At 55.4% G+C, this 7,506-nt stretch overlaps 1 long non-coding RNA gene across 1 annotated transcript; it reads left to right on the top strand.

Annotated features, from left to right (window-relative positions):
- Positions 1-547: 547 nt before the first annotated feature.
- Positions 548-6,500, top strand: LOC148808447 (uncharacterized). Its single transcript, XR_016088179.1, has 3 exons — positions 548-955; positions 1,375-1,435; positions 6,415-6,500. It is a non-coding gene; the product is annotated as an uncharacterized LOC148808447 (long non-coding RNA).
- The last annotated feature ends 1,006 nt before the right edge of the window (positions 6,501-7,506 follow it).

The following is a 7,506-nucleotide window of genomic DNA, read 5'->3' as shown; positions in this document are numbered from 1 at the left end:
AGACTTTACTGGAATTTAAGCAAAATTGCATTTACACCTTATAAGCATTAAAGGTGTGAATAGCAACAGACCGTTCTGTGTATATAATACATGCTTTTTCATATTACATCTGCCAGTGAGTACAACATAACATCAAACTCCATCAAAATCCGACATTCACCTTTAAATGCTTAAAGATCCAAGTTCTGCGACTCTAAGCCGACACAACTTTGTATATATTGTAACGAATTCTACAATATCCACAAATAAACGAATCTAGAAAGCGTCGTGAGAATATCACAGTAGTCATTTGATCAAATACGCGGCACTGATGAATGTGTGTATATATATACAGGCACAGAATGTTTTGTAACATAGTCCTATGCCGAATAATTACCGGCCGAAATCCACACGTTTGCTGTACACGTCATGTGTAACGGGTTTTGCGGCACGGAGCGAACAAGCGGCACCGCTCCCGAAGGTTCCGAGGTGGGGGGGGGGAGCATTTCCGCGGGGCGCTCGCTTCCGACGGGCGAACCGAACCGACTTCCTGCTGCTGCCGCTGCGAGCGTGTGCGCGCCGAGGAGCGGTCCGAGCAACGGGCGGCCCTGTCCCCTTCACAGACAGCACCAAAACACAACAAGAACCCGGGGCCGGGTGGACACGGCACAGAAACTTAGGAGGGTTCGTCCAGTTGTCACGTCCGGGAGAAACGCGGCTGTCTTGCGGGGAGTTAGGTGTTGCCGTTATATGTAGCTGTTCCTCACCTCGCCTCCTTTCAAAACGTCATTTTATCCAGCTGTATTTATTTTAACCGTGTGTGTGTGTGTTTGTGTAAACAGCGAAGCACCTTCAGCGTCCTGAAGGCAGCGTTTCACAATTTCCGTGTGGACCCAAGCAGCAGCCAGGCAGGATAACGAAATAAAAATATTAAAAAAAAAAACAGCCAACCAGAACAACAGCAACAACCACCCGTGTAAGTCTGTGTCAGAGATGAACTAGTGAAGAGCTTTGATTATTTTTTTTTTAAACCGGGGGCCGTCTCGTTCACCTCCGCACTCGTGGTTTAAAAAAAAAAAATTCCACGTTAAAATTAAAAACCCGCTTGCTTCACGTTTGTATTTCATGTGCGAGTTGAAGTATACTAATATTTGTGCTCCTGAAAACGGGATGGGAGACGAGATCCCGAGTGTCACAGAGGGTTGATCGCAATATTGTGATTCAGCCGCTGTTTGGGGCTCAGTTTGAGACCTTGCCGGCTGTAAGTGCACGGGTGATGTCTGAAGAGGCGGTTGCCAGCGTGTTTGATGTGTGACTTGGCTGTGTGAATGTTTTTACTCCGTGTGAAGCGCGCTTGCCGACTCATTCGTGCCTCTTGTGTGTGTGTTCTCCCAGGCGCCGCCGGTGGGGGTCGCTGTTGCGCTTGGAGTCACGGCGGTGCCCCTTCGCTGCGCGTGTAAGTTGTTGAGTCGCCTCTCTCTCTCTCTCCCCGCAGTTTTTGAATTTTCCAAGGTCAGAACGCCCCGACCACTGTAATGATGACCTGCTTTAACTGGAACAAATCACTCTGCAATTCACAGCGGGCAGCCCCACTGGAGCTCAGCAGGTGTGAGCCTGGCCAGTACCTGGATGGGAGACCTCCTGGGGAAAAAAACTGAGGTTGTTGCTGGAGTGTTAGTGGGACCAGCATTGGGCGCTCACTCTGCAGTCCATGTGGGTCCTAATGCCCCAGTTTAATGACGGGGACACTATACTGTAAAAACAGGCGCCGTCCTTCAGATGAGACGTAAAACCGAGGTCCTGACTCTCTGTGGTCATTAAAAATCCCAGGGCGTTTCTCGAAAAGAGTAGGGGTGTAACCCCGGTGTCCTGGCCAAATTTCCCATTGGCTCTTACCAGTCATGGCCTCCTAATAATCCCCATCTCTGAACTGGCTTCATCACTCTGCTCTCCTCCCCACTGAGAGCTGGTGTGTGGGGAGCGTTCTGGCGCACTATGGCTGCTGTCGCATCACCCAGGTGGGGCTGCACACTGGTGGTGGTGGAGGGGATCCCCATGACCTGTAAAGCACTTTGAGTGGAGTGTCCAGAAAAGCGCTATATAAATGTAAGCAATTATTATTAATTATAACTGCAACTAGACTTAATTAGGCTAAAGAACAGCGTCTACCGTACTGCAGTACGCAACCTCAACAGCTGTAACTGCAGTCCCTCCAACTCAGTGCACCTCTGCACTCTTCATTTTTTTGCCTGGTGTACAGTGGGTTTTTTTTTTCATTTATTGTTACTGGTTGTAATTATTCTGTTTGTAATGTACTGTCTCCATTGTGTGGTGTTGTCTGCTGTACTGCGTGTGTCCCGAGAGATCAGAGCGCATAAGCATCCCAGTGTACGTGTTATTATGGCAGTAAACTCCTCGGCTCTCTACTACTGTGCTCTCTCAGTGTTGAATACACTGATGGGATCACTTGTTTTCGGTCCAGGCTTGTGCGTGCTTAAACTTTCACCGCAGCTGGTTAAAAAACGAGCATTTGGAAATGAAATAGGCCGGCTTCTTCAGCAGACGGTCTAAGTTGACTTTCGCCCCTGCGCAGCGTTAAAAACAAGAGGCTCTCAAGAGCGGAAGTCAAAATCGGACAGATCGGATGAAAAAAAATCCCGACGGGCTTTCGGGGAGAAGTGTGATGCGGTGTTGAAACGGAGATGTCACAAAGCTGGGGTGTTTGTCAGCAGCTCTGTCACCCTGCTGCTCACAGCTGGCAGCCCCACTGGAGCTCAGCAGGCGTGAGCCTGGCCAGTACCTGGACTGGAGACCTCCTGGGAAAGCTAAGGTAGGGGTGTTACCCCAGTGTCCTGGCCAAATCATCCATCATCCATCACACCCATCGCTCTGCTGTCCTCCCCACTGAGAGCTGGTGTGTGGGGGAGCGGACTGGGTTAGGCCGTTACTTGGCGTGGTGTGTGGGGGGGGGGGGGGGGTTGAACGAGTAGCTTGGCGTTTGCTTGGCGTTGCGTCTGCTGGGGCATCACGGTGCTGGAGAGGAGTAGGGGGGCTCCCAGCGGATCGAGCGCGTGCCTCTATTGTTCCTCTAATTGGCGGGGGTGGGGGGGCCATTACAATGACAAAAGGAGGCATCACGCCAGCAATCTGCTGTGCTGCGTCCCCGGCCCCGTGCCGGCCTTTATTCCCCCAGGGGGGGGTCGGGAGTGTGGCTGTGGGCCTGCCTCGTGCCCCCTCCTTAGCCTCCCGCTCCTGGCCAGGTGTCGCTCCTCGGCTCTCAGGCCGGGACCCTGAGCAAGCTTTCATCCGGGCCCTCCATTCTCCCTGCTTTCCCAGATGTTCTGGACCAAGCCGTTGAAATGACCCCCTTCACCCCCTGGCCTAGCCTTCAAACCCCCCCCCGGAAACCAGTGGGATAGATCTGTCTTCCCAGAAGCGCCTCTCCCGGGGCGGCTGTCTGGGGGAAGTGATGAGCTCGTTTGGAATGTGGATTATCCTGGTTATCCCAGGGAAAATTGCTGCTCGCTTCAGAGAACCTCCCCCCCCCCCCCCCCTCACTGGCGTTGAGAGTTATGCCAGCTGCTATCATCCTGCTTCTCAGAAAGGTGTGAGCCTGGCCAGTACCTGGATGGGAGACCTCCTGGGAAAGCTAAGGCTGCTGATAGAAGAGGTGTTAGTGGGGCCAGCAGGGGGCGCTCACCCTGAGGTCTGTGTGGCTCCTAACGCCCCAGTATAGTGACGGGGACACTGTACTGTAAAAAGGCATCGTTCTAAAGATGAGACGTAAAACTGAGGTCTCGACTCTCTGTGGTCATTCACAAACCCGGGGTGTTTCTCGAAAAGAGTAGGGCTGTTACCACAGTGTCTTGGCCAAATTTCCCCCCTGGCCTTTACCAGTCGTGGCCTCCTAATAACCCCCATCTCTGAACTGGCTCCATCACTCTGCTCTCCTCCCCACTGAGAGCTGGTGTGTGGGGAGCGGACTGGCGCATCATCCAGGTGGGGCTGCACACTGGTGGTGGTGGGGAATCACATTACCTGGTAGTGCAGGGGCCAGCGTTGCAGCCTCATAGCGCGGGGGCCCTGGGTGCTGTCTGTGTGGAGTTTGCATGTTCCCCCCCGGGTTTGTGTGGGTTTCCTTTGGTGTCTCCCATTACCTGCCCCAGTCCAAAGACACAATGGTGGGTTCATTGGCTTCGGGGGAAAGTTGGCCCAGGCGTAATTGTGTGTGTGTGTTTGTGTGCCCTGCGATGGGCAGGCCTCCTGTCCAGGGTGTATCCTGCCTTGTGCCTGTTGCTTGTTGCTGGGATAGGCTCCAGCTCCCCCAAGACCCAGTACTGGAAAAAGCAGTTAGAAAGTGGCTGGATGGGAATAGCTCGTCTTCTGTGAGCCGCAGGAGTGAGCTGTGCAGCTGGGAGGCAGTGCGAAGCCGCAGGAGTGAGCTGTGCAGCTGGGAGGCAGGCGCACCTCCTCTTTAACAGCCTGGGAGCACAGCAGGGGAGATCAGGCCAGCCAACGCACACGCACACGCTGCACTGGGGATGTCTCGGCTTAGCGCAGGTTTAGGGACACTGTGAAGAGCTAGGACGCTTGGCCGAGGGCATGTTTGTGCAGGGAGGGGGACAGAGGAAGCGTGCGTGCGCGTGTGCGTGTGTGTGTCTGCCTGTGTGGACCTGTGCACGCGTGTACTCGTCAAACGCCGAGAGGGAGGGGCCCAGACCAGCACCGTTCCACTGGATGCTGTCATTTCTTTTTGGAAAAACGACTCGGGGTGGGTGGTGCCGAGAATTTTGTTGTCTTTTTTCCCCATGTTTCCTGTCTCCCCACTTGGGCGGTGCCTACGCTGTAGTTTTGGAAATGGAAGGGTGACTGCATTGGGTCAGAAGGCAGAGAGCTCAAGGAGGAAGGTGGGGGGGCTCACAGTCTTTTTGGTGACGGAAAGGCCCTGTGGCATCACAGTTCTCTAGTGGGTGTGTCCCCCCACCTCCAATACAAGCAAAGCAAGGAGGTATTGATCGGCGACTCTGTGGTATTGATTGGGAACCCTGTGGTGTTGATCAGGAAGTGTAAGGAATTAATAATAAGAAGAATATTGTAACCCTGCGGTATTAATCAGGGGCCTTGCAGTATTGATCGGATCTCTTCATCACTCTGTGATTGCATCTGTTCAGTGTCCTTGCTGTAGGCGGTATTGGTATCTGTCTCGGGCCAATGTGTGTTATCACCCTGTGCTTTTGGCTCTAGTTTCTTAAGGAATTTGCAGCCCATTTCTCTGCACAGGTTCTTTCTGTGTGCATTTACAAGTGTTATATAAGAAGAATTTGAATTTATGAGGGCAAAACCATCTCTTATTGTACTACCAAGTGCCGATTGGAGACCGTAGCTCCATTGTTGGGGAATGACCACCAGGGGGCGACATTGTGCTATTCTTATGAACATGTGGCTCTATGCAGATCACATATATAAAATGTGACTGTGAATATTTAATTATTTTTGTATAACATATCTAGATGACTTTTGAACAGTGGTCTTCAGCTGTGTTCCTAACAGGCCTAACAGCAACCTTCAGCAGCTTGATAGTTTAATATTTCAGTTTTTAAAGCTTCAAATAGGCGAATTGGATGAAATGGACAGAAAATCTGGACAGTTCAGCAAACGACAGAGCCCACACAGTCCTGCCGGGTCAGCGTGAACAGAAAGAACTGAGAGCCCCTGTGCATTAGATTTCCTTCCCTCCTGTTAAGGGTGGGGGGGGGGGCTGGTGATGCAGTGCCTCAGGCCCTCCACCGGAGGGCGGCAGAGAGCAGCCCCGCACTGTGGGAGCCTGGCTCAGACTCCTCTGAGCTGCAAAGTGAGGGGCCGTGAGCCAAGAGACTCCCACTGTGTTAGCAGAGAAAAAGAAACAGCCGACTCCAGACCTAAGAAAACATCCTCCGACCCGGCAGAAACTCTCTCCCGGTCCAGCTGCAGACTTCCCCGTCTATGACTGCGTTTCCCAGAGGGCAGCTGAGCCTGGGCCAGCGCCCCCCCCCAGCCTTCCTCTCCGCTGCCTGTGTGGAGCCGAGGGAGAGCTGGGACGTGGACCCGACACCTTGGGCTTATAAATTTGGGTCGGACCATGTGAAGATGGGAAACCCAACAGAGATTAAACGTGTGCAGTGTAGCACGCACGGCGTTGTGTGTGTGTGTGTGTGTGTGTGTGTGTGTGTGTGTGTGTTGGGGGGGGGGTTATAATGAGCAATTTCATTTGCAGGGCCCGTCGTCTGGCACCGAGGGCTCTCCAGGATTTTTTGGGTACCCCTCACCACCCCGAAACATGCACACAACACTCTGCAGCCCCAGAGCTCCATGAGCACTCCCCGCGGCCCCCAGATCCCAGCCCCAGTGTCCCTGCAGGCGGCGCTGTTTCACCTCTGTGCCTCCTCTCTCCCCCAGGGCAGCGGGAGCAGCAGGCCGGCCGGGGGAGCTGTCATCTCGGGACGTCCCAGAGTGAAAGATGAGCGCAGGCTCCGAGGCCCGGGGTGAGTGGGGGCTGGGGCGGTGACGGCCCGGGGTGGTCCAGGGAGGGACGGGACGGGACGGGGAGGTCCGGGGAGGGACAGTCCGGGGTGGTCAGGGAGGGATGGGACGGGACGGGGCGGTCCAGGGAGGGACAGTCCGGGGGCAGGACAGTCCGGGGTGGTCCAGGGAGGAACGAGACGGGACGGGGGAGGTCCGGGGAGGGACAGTCCGGGGTGGTCCAGGGAGGGACGGGACGGGACGCGGGCGGTCCGGGGCGGTCCGGGGCAGGACAGTCCGGGGTGGTCCAGGGAGGGACGGGACGGGACGGGGAGGTCCGGGGAGGGACAGTCCGGGGTGGTCCAGGGAGGGACGGGACGGGACGGGGAGGTCCGGGGAGGACAGTCCGGGGTGGTCCAGGGAGGGACAGTCCGGGGCAGGACAGTCCGGGGTGGTCCAGGGAGGGACGGGACGGGACGGGGCGGTCCAGGGAGGGACAGTCCGGGGTGGTCCAGGGAGGGATGGGACGGGACGGGGCGGTCCAGGGAGGGACAGTCCGGGGCAGGACAGTCCGGGGTGGTTCCAGGGAGGGACGGACGGGGCGGTCCGGGGAGGGACAGTCCAGGGCGGGACGGGGCGGGTCGAGCTCTCCTGCTCTCGGCGGCCGGGAGAAGAGGGAGCCCCTTCCCTGTGCTGCCCCGCTGTGGGTCGAAGGAATCGATCGGGAGTCCGAGGAGTGACGCTGGGTTCATGTAGATAAGAAAACGAAACCAGACGACAAGGTGCTGACAGCAGGCCCTGCGAGTCTGCGTTCTTCGCTGGACGGGCGTTTGTGGACGCCACTCTGGATTACAGGGTGCAGATTATATTATGATGTGTAATGATTCGATGACGTGACTGCTGTAACCTCTGTGACCCCTGTGGCTGATTAATCGTGTGTTGGAAACAAAGCCCCTAATCCTGAACCCCGCACGGACAATACCCTAACCCTTACACCACCGGCTCCCTCCAGGCGACATGCAGCAGGCC

The sequence above is a fragment of the Atractosteus spatula genome, unplaced genomic scaffold (genome assembly GCF_055471065.1).
Source record: "Atractosteus spatula isolate fAtrSpa1 unplaced genomic scaffold, fAtrSpa1.hap1 Scaffold_210, whole genome shotgun sequence".
NCBI lineage: Eukaryota > Metazoa > Chordata > Actinopteri > Semionotiformes > Lepisosteidae > Atractosteus > Atractosteus spatula.
This window is presented reverse-complemented; position numbering and strand designations above follow the sequence as displayed.